Raw genomic sequence first — 16453 nt, forward strand, 5'->3', positions numbered from 1 at the left:
CCTCCCTGGCAATAATCCCTGTTTTCCACAGCTCCCTGACCTTCAGATTATTTCTGTCACTTCAGCAGCTCTTTTGATAGGTCTTTGTCCCTTACTTTATGTTTTACAGTTTCTTAGGACACATTTTAATATCTTAGCAAAAAGCCAACTAAATCATTCATTTCAAGCAGCTGCCTTTCTATTACATTTTCAGGGATTGCTGGAAGGTGGCAGAGTTAGAGTTTTCATTTAGAATTCTAACTTGACCTTCCTCCATCACTGTAGACCTTTCCTGGCATGCACTGCCTCCTAGAAAGTGAAAATACTTTAAATTTGAGGTATTTCATTTTAGCCATCTCTGTAATATCAGTAAAGATTGAGAAGGAAATACTTTTAAATTTTGTTTTCTTTAGACAAAATTGTGATAGATAATGGATTGGGATGTTTTACAAAGAATAAAAGGAAGCAAAATTCCATTTTATCATCTCAGAAGCATGTCTTTCTAAAATTATTAAAATTAGAACATTTCTCAGGCATAGCTACTTTGAAAACAGCATGCAAGTGATAGCAGCCACAATGGCATCAGTGCTAACACTCTGAAGAATTAAAATTGACAAGATTAAACCACATTTATTCCAAGTCAATTTTCATTCCATTTATCTTTTAATATCTCACCTTTATCTGTCTGCATTCTTATCTTTGTATAAACTAACTGGATATTACAGCATACACCTGCCAAGATTTGGTGGTTTAAAATTCAGTAGGAATTAATTAATTATGTTCAGCTACTTTTCAGTGCTTTGGTTGTGGTTTTTTTAATCTACCTGCCATGAAAACATTTTGTCACTGACAATTTGCCATAGGCACATTAGAAAAGCACCATACACAAGTGATTACTCTGAAAGTTCTGTAAAGGCAAAGAGAGTTCTGGATTTTAGCTAGCAAGGGCAAGTCCATTACTGTCCATCTCCTTCCATCATCTCGAATTTTATTTACTTTTTCTTATCTGAGTGTGAACATGCCACTACCATATAGTGCCTGGGAATTCTGCTAATAACAGAACCAGTTGGCAGCACAGCCTTCATCTGCTCAACCTTCAGTGTAGGACTGGCCAGGAGCAGCTGTCACATTCTCTCAAATGCAAAATTCCTATGAATAAAGAAAAGAGATTTTTAAAAATTTCCTTTCCAAGGCATGTTCAGTGTGAACAGTATCTATCTGGTATATTCTGCTACGTGAATCTTTGCTCTTCTCACCTTCAGCAATTTCCTTCCCATTTCCTGTGGCAATCAGAGCACAGAGTGATCAAGGGCTGAGCTATCAGTCCCATCCAGCATCTCCAGCCCAGCCTGGTGCTTTGAAGTCCGTGTCCACAGCACAGCATGTGGAGATGGTCCCATCACTTCCCATGCTGGCACAGGAATTAATCTGACAGCATCCGTGGCTACAGGAGCTCAGCCACCCACTCCTCATTACCTGATGCTCTTTTGCCTCTCTGAAAACTGAAATATCCCGGTGAGTTTGTGGAGACTCAACTTCTTCCTCCTGCTCCAGTGCACCAGACTCTCAGTGCAGCACTTGCACTGCACTAAAATTCATTAAATAAAGCATTAGAGGAGCATGGCTTTCAAATTGGGATTCTGCTAAGATTCTCCAGAAGAAGCAGACTTTTATCCTCTTTTTTATTTTATTTTTTGAGAGAACAGAAAAGCTTATGGTAATGTGCATAAATGATAAATTAGCATACTTGCCTGAAATAAGGAATTCTGATTCAGAAAAGGATAAAAGAGTCCTTAGTACTAGTAAGTGTACCACTGTCAAGTGCTTCAGAAGACAGGTTAGTGTTCATTGCTTGCTCTCTTCACGTTAAAAAAACAGGAAAGGGTCATTAAAATACCACAAAATTATGCTACCAATAAAAACATCATTAAAAATACATAAAGCGTTTGCAGAACAATCCACCATGGGCAGAACATGAAGCCCTCTTTACCACACATTCCTTTAGCAGGACGTGCCTGTATTTCAGAGTCAAAACCTAATAATCAAAGGGCCAGACAGAGCTCTCATCCCAGTTCTGGGTGTTGTGGTTTTGGTTCTGAAGAGTGTTGTGGCACTGACCTGTGGAGCCAGTTTAACTCAAAACACAAATTACTACCCCAACACTGCTTCAGTTATTTTAAGTTTTGGCCCATTTTGTTCCGTTTTTACCTTCAGAGCAGTGGAGGCAGTGAGGTGTTTCCAGTGAGGTGGCTCATGGACAAGCCTTGGAGGGTGGTGCTGCTGTGGTTTACATGGTCCAGCCCAGCCCTGACCCTGCCTGATGTGGGGCACAATTTGTGCCATGAAAGAGGCATCAGGCAGGAATATTTCCATGTGCATCCAAGGCTGCAAGTCACAGCCTAATCCCAGTGGTTTTGGTGTAAGGCAGAGTATTCTAAGGGAGCCTTAAAGCCCCTGTGCCCCTGGTAGCCAGCCTGTCCCTTTGAGTCTGTCTGTACCCACAAACATAATTTTATTCACACTCAGCCCTTCCCTGGGGAGGGACATCACAGGAAAACCAACCAGTTCCTGAAGGCATCTGCTCTGCAGGCTCTTGGATGAAGCACAAGACAAACTGCCAGGAAATCAGGGAGGTTTCTGATAGTCTCTGCTTGTCTTTCAGAAAAAAAAAAAACCCTCTTTGAAATCGAATTCCATCCACAAGGTACTTTGGTTTTGACACATAAGCATTTTCCAGCAAAACCCTGTTTCAGCAAAAAAAAAAAAAAATCCCAACTAGTTCTGCTTATGATTAGTGCAAGGCCTTATTCTGTGTGAAGCCCAAGGGTGTGTTCAGTTAAGAGGATTTCCACTGTTTGAATTATAGCTTAGAGCCTCCCCATCTACTGCTCCTAAGTCACAAAAGGCACAATGGAGGAACTGTTCTTCCTCCTGACTGCTAGAGCCATTCCCTGGGGCAGTTAATTAGAAGGAAAAAAAAAATCATCCTTATTCTTCCAGATTCTAATGAATGTCAGTCTGTTCTATTCTCATAGGATTTTCTTTCAGAAATCCAGGAAAATGATGAAAGGAAAAATGGCAGGGGAAAAAAAAAAAAAGAAATGTTCCAAAAGCCTCTTTCCCGTGGCCTATTTGAAAATACCTCGCTATTTTTTAGATATAGTCAGTATTGAAGATGAATACTTCAAAGAAAGTTGGAAATCTTTTGTTAGAATTTTGAGCTGTCAGGCAGCATATTCAGGGTTTATCCCCAGAAATCTTCATATACATCAAAAAATCCCTGTAAATAAGTGAAACCATGGGGACAGAGACAGATGTGATTTGGTTGTATGTTTGTTGTTACTGTCAGAAGCACAAAAACTCTGGGGGCCACAATACAAGAAAAACCAGGATGCAGTCTCTAGGATTTAAAATACTTAAATCCATCTAAATTTAAAATGCAAACTCCACTGTGAGCTTTTGCACTAACTTCATTTTTTCTTATTTTATGTACACAAGATATTACCAAATAATAAAGTACCTAGAAATTGCTAATACTGTAGAAATTACCAAAAGATTAAGGTGAAAAGAGAATTTTTAAGACACAGGCTTCTTTCCTAGGAAAGAATATCTGATCAGTTTTTTTATGTCATCCATCTTTCAAATGCTCTTGTAAACTCATCAATATTTTGGTTGTGATCATCAAACAATCTTTGGGCAGCTTGAGCAGATCAATTTTGTCTGTGTGATGCTAGACAGTATTCCTGATTTTGTGCTCTGAAAGTGGCAGCTTATAACTAAAAGTGAATGACTGTTATTAAATCTGAAGATGTACATCAATTTAAAATAAAATAATATAAAAAGGGGAGAATTCTAGAAAACCAACAGAATTACTGAGCTGTATCATCCTACATTAGCTGAAAATCTGTCCTTTAACGTTTATGAAGAGGGAAATAAAAGTGCAGTGAGGAGCTGGAAGGTACCATCTGTCTCCTTTTAGTTCATTGTTTTGTTTCGAGCTGGGTCTGAACCAAAAACCTAATTCAGAGATGTCCAGTGCTGGAAGCTGTCATGTCATGGTCCCCTTGGAAATCTGGAGCTGCTCGTGGCTGCACACACTAATGACAGCCCTTGGAGTGCTTTTGGCTTCACAGCCATTAGCACGTTTCCCCATTAACTACCAATTACTTCCCAGGGTAATTACTGTGCTGGGTTTCCAAATGACACAGGGTGAGTCAACTGCAGTCAGGACAGCAGGGTGAAGACCGGGACATGAGAGCTCGTGGTGTTTGCAAAGACACAGAAATTTTGGCCTGATGGCTCAAAATTCATCCTGTTATTGCTCAGTTCCATTTATATCCCTGATATTATATATATATATATTTATATATTATATATAATGCACCTCAAGCAGCAGAACCTGCAGTGTTGCTGCTCCAGTGACAGTTCATCACCCCAAGACAGTGCTCTGTGCAAACTGCAACATCCAACTCCATCCAAGAGCCATGAACCTCCCATCGTGTATACACAGTGTTGTGCCAGCCAGAAAGCCTTTTATATCACCTGTACCCGAACCTGCCTCTCACCAGCTACTTTTTAAATTTCCAAACCTGTAAATATAGAAAAAGAGGTTGATAAAAACAATAGAGAAGACTGTAGTATAATAAATATGCCAAGCTAAGTAGATCTCAAAGTACTCCTGGAGTGCAGGGCCATAAGCCTTTGAAAATATTAAAAATCAATGAAGCAGTGAAAAATCATTTACAAGATGTGTCTTCAAAGTTCATGGAATGCTGATGGGGTGAATACCTCTTAAAATGTCTCTAAATATGTAGTAATTTTTCTTTGGATGTATAGCCTCAGATTTATTGAACCATTTAATTATTTTGACAGAGTTCACACTTTGATTTTAATCAGGAGACCTGTGACAGAACAACTGTTTATCAAACTGCTGTTAATGAAGCAAATAAAGCAATTGTTAAATGCACACATTTCATCTGTACACCTTCCTTCCACCATTATCTGTGGAGAAGTGGAGTTTCTGCAGAGCAAACTGCACTATGTTATCAACAGCATGCTTCCCTTGTAATTTTAATTCATACTGGAAATCTCATTTACAGAAGTGACACTATATGTAAAAGAGCCACATATGGCTGACTGAACACCTCAACACCTCCAGCTACAGACAGTCAAACTATTGCTAACAACTTGAGAAAAAAAACAGCACAGCCTTTGTAATCTGAAGTCTGTGACCTGCTGTGATGCATCAGCCTTCAAGTTTTTGGGCCAAATTTTCTCAAATTATCAGCATAGTGAAAGCTAAAAACCGTATGTGTGTGTGCATACATATATAAACATGAGATAAAACCAGCAGCAGGTGAATGCTGAGCTGCTTTGAATGAATAATCCACTATGTAATAGTTGGATAGACAAAAATATTTTCTTTTGTTTATTAAGGAGCTGTCTTCTTTTGAGATCTTTTCAATCATCTTTGATTAATGAAAAATGTTCTTCCTTCTCCTGCTCCTCCTGTTCTGAAGCAATGTGAGCTGCTCCTGCTTTAGAAAAGTTGCACTGAATTATTTTCTCCTTTATTGCTGCTGGCAGTTTTACCCTTCACCCCACTTGTTATCAGCAGCAGAGGAACCAGATGGGAATGGGAGTTTGGGGATCTGGCAGAACCCCAACTGCTCAGAGGTAATCCAGCCCTGCTGGGCACAGCCAGCCACGGGCACGGCTTGGATTTCAGATTTTCATCTGCTGGCACTGCCCAGAGCTGACAAGGGGGACAGCAGCAAAATCTCAGTCTGTTAAATGGAGGTGGGCACCTCAGCTCTGTGCAGAAATACAGACTGACTTGATAAAACAACGGAGTTTAGTGGGAATTGCAGGGTGAAAGTAGAAAAACTGAAATTTGGACTGGAGCTCCAGAGCCAACAGCAGCTTTATATCATGTGCTTGAGAGATGTAATGCCCTGAAGTACTAACAAATGCATTTTTACATCTCGAGAGTCTTACAGATTTTTTTCAGGAAATGTCCTAAAAATCTCAACGTTGATGTTCAAACTCACAATTGTTTTCAGCAAACCTATTTCCCTGGTGAGTTGCCCTCTTTTCTTCTGCAGCAAATTTCTTCTACTTGACTCCCAGTTAGGCACAAAGTGATTTACTAGACAGATTGCATTTTTTTCCCTCTTCTGGAAAATGTCAGTTTCTGAGCAAGATCAAATAACCTTCTGCACTTCAGTATTGACTAATTTTAATTATTAAAACTTTTCTTCCAGGAAAATCTCTTCATGCTGTTTGCTGAGAAACCAGCAATTTTTACTAGTATTCAGAGATGTTTTGAGGAGATCAGGGAGAACTCTGGAGACAGAATTCTGAATTTATACTGGGCTCACACTTACACAACTTTTTTTATAAAGTAGAAAGAACCAGATTTTTTTTCTTTGCCTTCTTTCTATGTGTCTCCTTTTAAATTAACATAATGGGCTTTGCAAAGGCTAGAGAAACAGGAACACATCATTTTTTATGCAGTAAAACAAAACCATATATATATATTTAAATGGATTGTAAAGCTAAACACTTACTTTGCATATATATTAAGCTTATTAAAATCAGAAATAAATCTTTTATTATTAATCCTTTTAGTGATATTCAGTCCCCCGCTGACAGTTTCATGTGGAATCCTTTCCTCACAGCAGCCTGGCAAATGGATATTGTTCAAATGTCAATGAAAGAAAATAACAGCTACATTGCTATTTGAATTTCTCTCATTTAAGTCCTCAGGTTTTCACATCATTGACAAATAATCAGATGTTTTAGTAAGGTAAAAGGATAATTACATTGTTGCTCCATAACTCGAGAGCCAAAGACAGAGCTGCCTGCATTTAAAATAAAACACAGCTTTGCCTACAGACACCACAAACCAGCTATGTCACCTCGACAACAAACTGTTTACTGCAGGACAATGAAATGAAATACATGCTTAATGATGTAAGATGGACAAAGCAATAAAGTTATAGAGAGAGTCAGCATTATCTTCAATTAGGTGTCTACTTTGGTTGAAGAATTCTTAGCATTACAGTTCAAAGAGCTGGATTTTTATCTGCAGTAATTTTCAGCTCCATTTCATCTGTGCACTAAGAGAAAGGGTTTGTTGTTTTTTTTTTCCCACTGTGCAAAAGCCATACCAGAGGATATGGTACATAACAAAGAAATTAAATAAAGGAAGAGGTGTCAGGCACAGCACTAGGACTGACTGAAGAAAGTGCAGCTGGGAGAATTGGTGAATGGTAATTGCATGGGGAAAGACTGAGAGAAAACCCACAGGAGACATTGCTTGGATAAAGGCATCATTCCTTGTACACCTAAAAAAGAACAGCACATCTCCGTGCACAGTCAAATACTGGCATGATTTTATGGGATTGGCATCAATCCAAAGGGAACCAGAGCATTTCCCACAGCCCAGCACCCCAGTCACACTGGGAGCACCCAAAGTGGGGACAGCAGGAGCATCATCCACCCTGTGAGCCCTCCATCCTCCCCAGGGTGTCCTGGCAGGGGTGGAGAGGGGCAGGCACCACTGCTGCTCTCTGCCTGCCCTGCTCACTGCACACAGAGTTCCTCAGGCTGGAGAAGAGCCCTGAGCTCCAGCTTTGACTGCCCAGCCCCTTGAGGAGATGGCAGCAGGTTGTGCCTCTCACACCCCACTCAGACATCATTCCCCCGTGGAAGCCACAGCATCCCCACTCAGCTGGGATTTCAGGAGTCTGCATTCTCCCAGTGGGAGCTGGTGGCAGCAAGAACTGAGCAGTGGGTGTTGTTTGCATGGCAGTCAGGAGCATTCTGAAGGCCAGGCACTGTGCCAGCCAGAGTAAAGAGCTGCTTTCACAGCCTGACTGAGGTCAGGCTTCCTGCCAGCAGAATAGAGTTTGCTACATGGACAAAACAAATTTCAAAGACTTCTATTTGAACCACTGCCCAAAGTCGTCTTTTCTAATTGCAGGAAGTCCAACAAACCAAAGATTGGTTCTTCAAGAACTCAGCATTTTAGAGCATGGCATGTTCCCTGATCTTCTTTCATTAAGGCAAAATATCTCAGGTATATTTCAGGTATTTTCATTTCAGTATTTCCAGCACTTTAGCTGTATAAACTAACCTGCAAATAAATACAGACTGTGTTGTCTAATAGGGGAAAAAAGCTTTGACTTCGGTTGCCTGATGTAGAAATCTGATAAAAAATGCAAATGTGACTTTACTGCTGCCCCTTCCACCACCATCACATCCATGTCCTGCACTTGTTCAGTGCACCCTGCTTCTTCCAGCAAAGCCTTCAGAGGAAGCTAAAGGGCTTCCTTCAGAAAGATAACTGGCTTAGTTCCAGCTCTAAAGTGTCACTTATCTTCCCTACTGAGTTTAATGCCACTCAAGTCATTCAGAAACAAGATAATTTCATATTTGTCTGCCTTAAGCTGTACTATCTCACATTCTTAGATAATCCCTGTCCTCTTGTTGTTTTTTTTTTCTTGCTTTCTATTTCTCAACTTCAAATTTGCCTATTAAATTACAAGCATGAAACTGGCTCTTATGCAATTCATGTGAACACCAAGATGCACTTGCCCTTCCCTTAGCTTTAAAACAAGCTTCCAGGATATTGTTCAAGAGATATGAAAAAGTCCACTTATCTTCTGCCTGCAGGGCAGATCTGTGCCAGCTTTCTCTGAATCTTTGACTCTCTGCACCACTGACAGGTGTTAAATTTCTCAGAATCATTTCTAAAAATTTGACATTAATTTATCATCTCATCTAACACAGCATTAATATCTTAAAGGACCTCTGACAATTCAATAAAGCATCATTCTAGAAATGCTCTTGGCTATTTTGAAACAAGCTGGGCTTTCTCAAACTCTTCTGTGTTTGAACTCTCAAATTCAAACAGTAACTTAACCAGCAATTACATCCATTTCAGTTTTTTTCCTCTTCTAATAGACTTTAAAAGTTTTCCTGTTACCACACCTTGTGGTGCTGGAAATCAAGTGGAAATCCCACAGTCTTCTGCCAGAACTGTTTGGATTCTGATTTTTTTTTTTTTTGTGCCTTTTATGGGTGATGTGTCAACAAATTGTCATTGATCAATGACACAGACTGAACTCCATAACATGGCATTCATTATTGAGATGCTTTCCCCAATACTCGTAATTTTACATCTGAACCTCTCACAATATTGGTACTGAAGGAAAATGCAGCTATTCTCATGTTGGAGTTGATGAGCTGGGCAGAGATGGGAGGGAGATCTGCTCAAAGGCAGAGTTGGACTTGAAAATAATTTTTTTAAGTCGTAGGTGAGCAACCCAGTCACTAAGGTGGAAGGAGACGAGGGAAGAGCATGAAAAAACATCATAGAATTGTTGGAAAAGAGCTTTTAATTTAAACAAGTTCAGCTGTTATCCTGTCATTTGCCATCATTAAACCTCATCCCCAAGTGTCACATCCCTGTGGGATGGTAACTACACCTCTGCCCTGGGCAGCCTCTTTCAGGGCTTGATAACCCTTCGGGGGGAAAACTTTTTCCTAAAATCCAATGTAAACCTCCCCTGGCACAACTTGAGGTGATTTTCTCTCATCCTGTTGCTTGTTAGCTGAGAGAAGAGACCAGCCCCCCCCAGCTCCCACATCTCCAATGGACACTACCAACAGCTTCTTAAAATACACCCTGTTGTATTCTGTGCTTTCCTCGTGTATACACACGTTGCTGGCACTTCAAGAATATAAAGTCTCGTGCTTCATTTTGGCACAAATAGAAATTCTGAATTTACAATACACTTCTGTGCTCAAGAGAGCAGGTAAAACTGATAGTTGCCTAATTTCTGCTTCTGGTTTGGAACTCTAAGACCAACCATTACTTGTTAGTTAACATTAAACTTTCTTTTCCTTACTAGATGATGAAATGAGGACAAAAGAGGCAAGATCTTGATTTTCACTAGACCAAATTCTCTTAACTTTTTTTTTTTGCTCATCCTTTTATTCATCAGTCTGTGATGTGTCTCTGCCCTTGCCCATCATGCTCAGTCCCTGAACAGAAATGGAACTAGAGATGGCTTTTTGGCAAGGTGGACCGAGAGCTCTGGTGGATTTTGGAGAAAGTTTGAACTGCTAATTCCTCTGTCAGTGACCTGCTCTGGCATCCTTTGTATTCAATATCTCAGGGAAATGCAGTGAACAACAGAAATAGCATCAGTCACCACTTCCCCAGATTCTTGACATGCAGGAACCATTTTCTGCTGCTTTCTGGGCTCACTGTGAAAGAAACACAGAATTCCAGCAGAAATACAGAGCACCATTATGTAACTGAATCTACCAAATGGAGCGTTTACACAGAGTTCATCATCGTGGTGTCTGAGCATCTGTTGTATTTAAAATGAGAAAATATTTTAAATGCAGTGTTTAGTCAGAAAATCCTGCATGAATCCAGAAATGATGATAGGCTCATCTCGCAGTGGTTGTCTTTTTCTTACATTACCCCTATTCTCTGTAAAGACACAACTTTTGCAGATGATGGATTGGGTCAGTGCCAAATTACAGCTGGCAGTGAAATTCTGCATCAGCCAAGACATAATCAACATGAAGCATTTGAGCCTCGAACTTCAATTTGATCCTCACACAAAGCAAATTGCAGAGAAGTGTCATTTATTGATGTTTCCCCAGCTCTTGCTCATCTGCTAACAGTGAGTGGCAGGAGTGGCTGAGTGGCAGGTCAGACACAAATGCCCGTGTTGGGAGCACTTGGCTCAGCACAGACTCCCCTGTCAAAAACCCCCCGAGTCTCAGCAGCCCAGGGAACTCCTCTGCACCTCTGGGGCTCACTTTGGGTTTTTCTTTCCTTGCATTTTCTGCTCTGTGGAAGAGAGTAACAAATGGTTGTGACACTTGGGACAGTTCCAGAAGCATTTGGATGTCAGGAATCCATCACCTCTCACTTCTACTTTTTCAGCCTATTTACTTAATTTTTTTTGCTGTTGGCACAAAGGTGAAAGTCCTGAGAGCAAATTTTGAGATATGACAGCCAATCTGATCTCTTCAGACAGTGATTTGTACTTTTTACTGTAGTCCTGGGGATGCTTAAGAGAAAGTTTTAAATACTACCTAAACTGGTCTTGTTTCCTACTTGAAAATAAAGTAAGACCTAGGAAAGAAATCAGAGTATATATAAACATTAAAGAGAAAGACATAATCGTCTACATTTCATTTAGATCATATTTATTTAGTATGTTCTAGCTTCAGTGGTTGCATATAAGCAGGGAATAAGGTTCTGTTAGAGTTTCATCAGTGTAAGATACCAGGCCAGCAGCCCAAATAGCATCTAGAAATAACTAGAGATAACTACTTCAACCCTAAAGCAGGTTATGGCAGAGCCCTTTATATATTTCTATATATATAAAAAACACACACATATATATATAAGATATTTTTAATATATTATTATATATTATATATATATTTTATATATATGTAATATATATTTATATATTATATAGTATATATTGTTTATATATTATTATACATAATAGATACTATATAATATTATATGTCATATAATATACACTATATTATATATAATATTAAATATTTTTCATATATATAATGTACGTTATTATGTATATGCATATACTATATATATATATATAAAATTCATTTTTAGGAGCCATAATACATGCTGAAAATAACACCCCATGTTAACATGCTACCAAGGAATGCTGGGTAAGGCTCACTGTTGAACCCCTTTTATTGCAAGTTAATTCTTGTTACCAACTGCTCTAACGAAATGTTTAGACACCATTTATAGCTTCAGTGCTAATTCCAAGCATGCCATTATTTCTAATAAAGTGGATTTTGCAGCCAAGAGTAGTTAACCCAACTGCATTTCCACTTTACTGCATGATTATTGCATTTCTCTACACAGCTGTCTGCTCAGAAGCAGGAGAATAATTAGTTCCTTCCATGCATTCTTATTCTTTTAAGTAAAAACGAATTCTAATATTGTTTATTTATCTAGGATACAATTGCTGGCATATAGCTATAAATGTGGGTGACAAGCCTTTATTAAACCATTAAACCAATTGTTTATATACATCTCTTTTAAATCACAAACTAACTCAAAATCAGTAAAAATGCAAAACAAAGCACGAACCACATTTGTCAGCAACTGCCTAAATAACCTCAGTTTTAATAAAGAGAACATCAAAGAGAGTCAGAGATAAAAAATTATTTCAAGAAACTGGGGGTTTTTTATTTCTCCTTAGTTTAATACAGCAAAATTAATGTTTTTAACAGATTTTAAGCTTAAAACTGCAGCTAAAATGCAAAGTAAACTGCTGGAAGTACAGGTGATCATGTACAATTCCTGTTACCAATTTATTAACAAAGCAAGAGCACTGCACTCCTGTGGGAATAAGGAATATAAGGAATAAAAGGTAATTCTGTGGATTAATTAATCAGGATGTAGGTAAAACCACTTTGTCAAACATTAACATTTCATGGTTGAGTATCCTGGGCATGAGAAGATGGGTTTGTTCTTCAAGGATAAGAAAATTCTCCTGCATCACTTCCAGGGATTGGTCCAGGAAAACAGGACAAATCAGATTCTGAGGAGCTGGTCCATGTTCCCAGCTGGTGCTGTGCCTTCCCACAGAGCAGGAGGTACATTTCATTTCATTTAATTTAGGACTACTTTAAAAACAGTTTTGTCAGTCACACGAATTGCACTGATCTCTTACCTGTTCATACCCACAAAATTAATGCCATAAATAACTCTTGGGTGATGCCACATTGCTGCTCTTTCCAAAGGGTTTTGTAAGACCTGTAAGAGAAATTATATTTTAACAGTGGAATAACTGCTGTTATTAATAGCTTTTAAATAATTTTAAAATTATTTTCCTCTGTGGGCACCCACCATGCAGAAACTATATTTCTTTTGCTGTTTTTATTAAACTTTGGATAAACAAAAATGCATAATTATTTTCCTTAATGATATCTTAGACACTTCTTACAGGAACTCTGAATCAAAACAAACATTTAACCTGTCTTCTTGAGCAATTTCATTTGCTTTTGTTCCCTGCTGTGCTGGAAACATACTTTGTGCTTGCTCTCAATGAGGTGCCTCAACAGTTTCTCAGGTAGTGCAGCATAATATAAATATTATGGTTATAGATGAGCTGTTCCCTGCTGCCATTTACTTCATGCTTTACCTCCCTTGTCATTTACAAATCAAAAATGTTTATGGACTCAAAAATGTTTACAACTCTTCCAGCTAGAATAAAGGGTATTCTATTATTCCCAAGAGGACTGTGGAAAAATGTGTGTGAAGTACTGCAATATTCTAAATTCCCTCATTTCAGTGATGGAGAGATGGGGACATCCGAGTTTGGATCAGAAGCCAATTTTTATTTCAATAAAATACTTTTATTGAGTATACAAGGCATTTATATAGGGTTACTTGTATGGCACTTTAGATAGAGTTCTGGTTTTGGTAACAATTTCCCATTGGTCACACATTTCTCATCACATCACCTGGTAGCATTATCTTATCACAAAGGTTCTCAACATGTTTCTTGGTCACTTCTTGCCCAGGGAGCATTTATCTGTGTCTGTCTCTCCCATGGTTTCTGCTCCATCAGGTCTGAGATATCAGGCTCCTTTACTGTTCCCTTGTACTCTCTGTTTTATTCCCTGTACTCTCAGTTTCCTGTTACTCCATGTTTGGTTGGAGCAGAACATGGACAGTCTTGAGAGGCTAAAAATCTCTGATCTTGGTCAATGCATATTGTTGGGTGATGGAACAAGGCCACGTTCTGGTTTTTCATCAGCTGAAAGAGAGTAATTAATCTTAATTCTCTTCTTTTTCCTGCAAAATAGAACTTCTGTAGCTGGAGGAAAACAAAGAGGTATCAGTTATTCTGTGGCAAATTAATCTTAAAGGGGGAATCTTCCAAAGAAAATCAATAGCTTAGAACAAGATTTGGTATTGCCTTTGAGCCCTGAAACCCAAACTAAACTCAGAGTTTGCTTTCAGCATTGTAAGTCTGCTCTTGTTCTGATGTGCTTTTAATAAGGTGTCATCATTTAAAAAGTGAGATTTTCATATATGAGCAATTTTACTTTATGTGGCTTCACCTTCATGGAAGACTCCAGTAATATTTTATACAGACCAAATGCTTACAGGTATTTCAGGCAACTTAAAGAAATTATTCTCAGAGGAAATTTAATAGGGTATTAATTCTTTTTTTATCTTGTTGTGTTCTGTATTTAAGGCACTCATTCATTTGAATCTTTCTAAATTAGCCTGTTCCATGTGAGAAGCTTTGAAAATTATGTCTCCTTAGATGGTCAACCTTTTTCTAAAAAAATATAAACCTAGTGAATTTAACCATGGTACCATGGAAATAGCTTTAAAATTAGTTTGGGTGCAGGGAGGAAGGATACAACTGCAACACAGAGAAAGTGGCAGGTTTGAGAAGAAAAAAACCAAAAATCTCTCTTCATTAGACACTGAGACCTTTGTGGTTGCATATACTTGAGAGGTTTTATTTCCATGAGTGCCATCAGTCAAAACAAGAGTTTGATGTTGACTCAGGGTTCCCATGGGTGGAAGGAGAATTTTTTCCTTGCTTTTACCCATTCCTGCACTCAGCATTTTGGTTTGTTATATAAAATGAGTTTATCTAATTCATTGTTTTCTGGGACTTAGTACAGAAGGAAGTCTAGTCTGCAGCAGATTTCATCACTTCTTTCCCTGATAATTCACAAGTTAGTTTGGCTGCTGGGGTAAAGAGTTGTACATAAAAAGACAAATATGTGACTAAGCCTAAAAACTTCAGTGAGTGCACAGTCCCCAGAACAGTGATGTGATCAAAGTTCAGCAGTAGCACAGAGTGATGGCTAATGAGCATTTTAACCTCTGTGTGCTGTTTGAGACCTTCTCTTGTCCTGCTTCCTGGCTGCCAGAATCTGGTAGAAGACTCCATTGGCTCCTTTGACATTTTTTATATAGTTCCCAATTGAGACAGGACAAAAGTAATTGAAATTAACACATCACAGCAGTGCTTTCGACCCTCACCTTATTTTTTTGGTGTGTGAAGAGCTGGCTGTAAATAGTAAAGCTATGCACCAAAAATCTTCTGATCTTACCAATGCAAATTTTCTCTTTCAGGATTTCCACTACCCCTTTTTACATCAATGTCCAAGCACTAAAGCAGCATCACAGAGGGATTTGGGGGATGGTGAAAGGACAAATCTTGAGTGACTTCTTTATAAAGCTTTATAAAAGGAGAATACATTTTGCAGTCAGGGCAGAATGTGGGAAATAGAACTGTTTGAACACATCATCTGTTTCTTACCTTATCTTGGGCTGAGATAATACTTGTGTGGGTTACACATAACGTGTGACACTGCTGTAATTCAGATCAGCACCTGGATTGCTGGACTCACATCTTCATGTGGCAAAGTGAGGTTTGGTTTGTGTAACTTGATCGTGCATTGCAGATCCTGTAGGGACATCATTCCTGCAGAAAAATCCTCACAATTGTGTTTCAGACTGAATAACCAGACCTCACGTTCATCCAAAAGACAGTTTCACAAATACAGGCATTAAACCGTGTTTCAGTGAGGTTTAGGGGTTGGTATTTTCCCTCATTATAAACTTGGACAGCACATTATAATGACATTTCTTTACTGGCAGTCTTAGTCTTGGACCATTTGTACAGTTACAAAGATTACCAGATACAAACGAGGTTAATATTGATCTTCTTCACAGCATTTAAGTCCAGAAATTTCTCTGGACAGCCTTTAGAAGTATCAGCACATGAAATCAGACCTGATTTTTAAATGTGAACGTCAGGCTGCTGCAATTCTGACAATGCCAGAACAAGAACCTTTTTCTAATCAACATCTGAAAACTAAGAAAGATCTTTAGGCTAAGTAAAGCTGACTAGCCTTTCGTCTGTTCAGGAGTACTTAACTGCCACCAGAGTTCATTAAATTTGTTCATTTTTTTTTTTTTAAAAAAAAGGTACAAATTACAATGTAAATTGTAACAGTGTCTGGTGATCCCAGACAAATCAAATATCGAGATTCTGGGTAAGACATTTACATAGGCAGTGAGACAAGGGAACTCTGTCTTTGTAATGTAAAAGTTCCAGCAAATAATAAAAGCAGCAGGAGAGCTGCAGGAGCTAAGGAGAACCTGGTTTACAATAATACAGTAAGTGCTTAACTGTAGGAGCCTCTGTAAATAAGTTTGCAGAATCTGGGGCCAATGAATATCATCATTTTGAATTCTGCAAGTGGTGGTTTTAACAGTTCCAAACTCATATCCCATATGTTTCCTCAAATATTTCAACCCCTGACTCCTCTGTGCTTAGCTTGAGGCTGCAGAGTCAGATTATTTGTTGCCCATGGCAAGTGCTGCTGGAGCAGGGAGTGATGTCAGCCCCTGCAG

The 16453-nt window shown here is 38.8% G+C and overlaps 1 protein-coding gene across 2 annotated transcripts in view; it reads left to right on the forward strand.

The window, feature by feature from the left end:
• CA10 (carbonic anhydrase 10 (inactive)) overlaps positions 1 to 16453 on the forward strand; it is a 174162-nt gene that overhangs the window by 145981 nt on the left and 11728 nt on the right. The gene's annotated exons all lie outside the window — the stretch shown is intronic.

This window comes from Sturnus vulgaris, chromosome 20, assembly GCF_052056855.1.
Source record: "Sturnus vulgaris isolate bStuVul1 chromosome 20, bStuVul1.hap1, whole genome shotgun sequence".
Lineage (NCBI taxonomy): Eukaryota > Metazoa > Chordata > Aves > Passeriformes > Sturnidae > Sturnus > Sturnus vulgaris.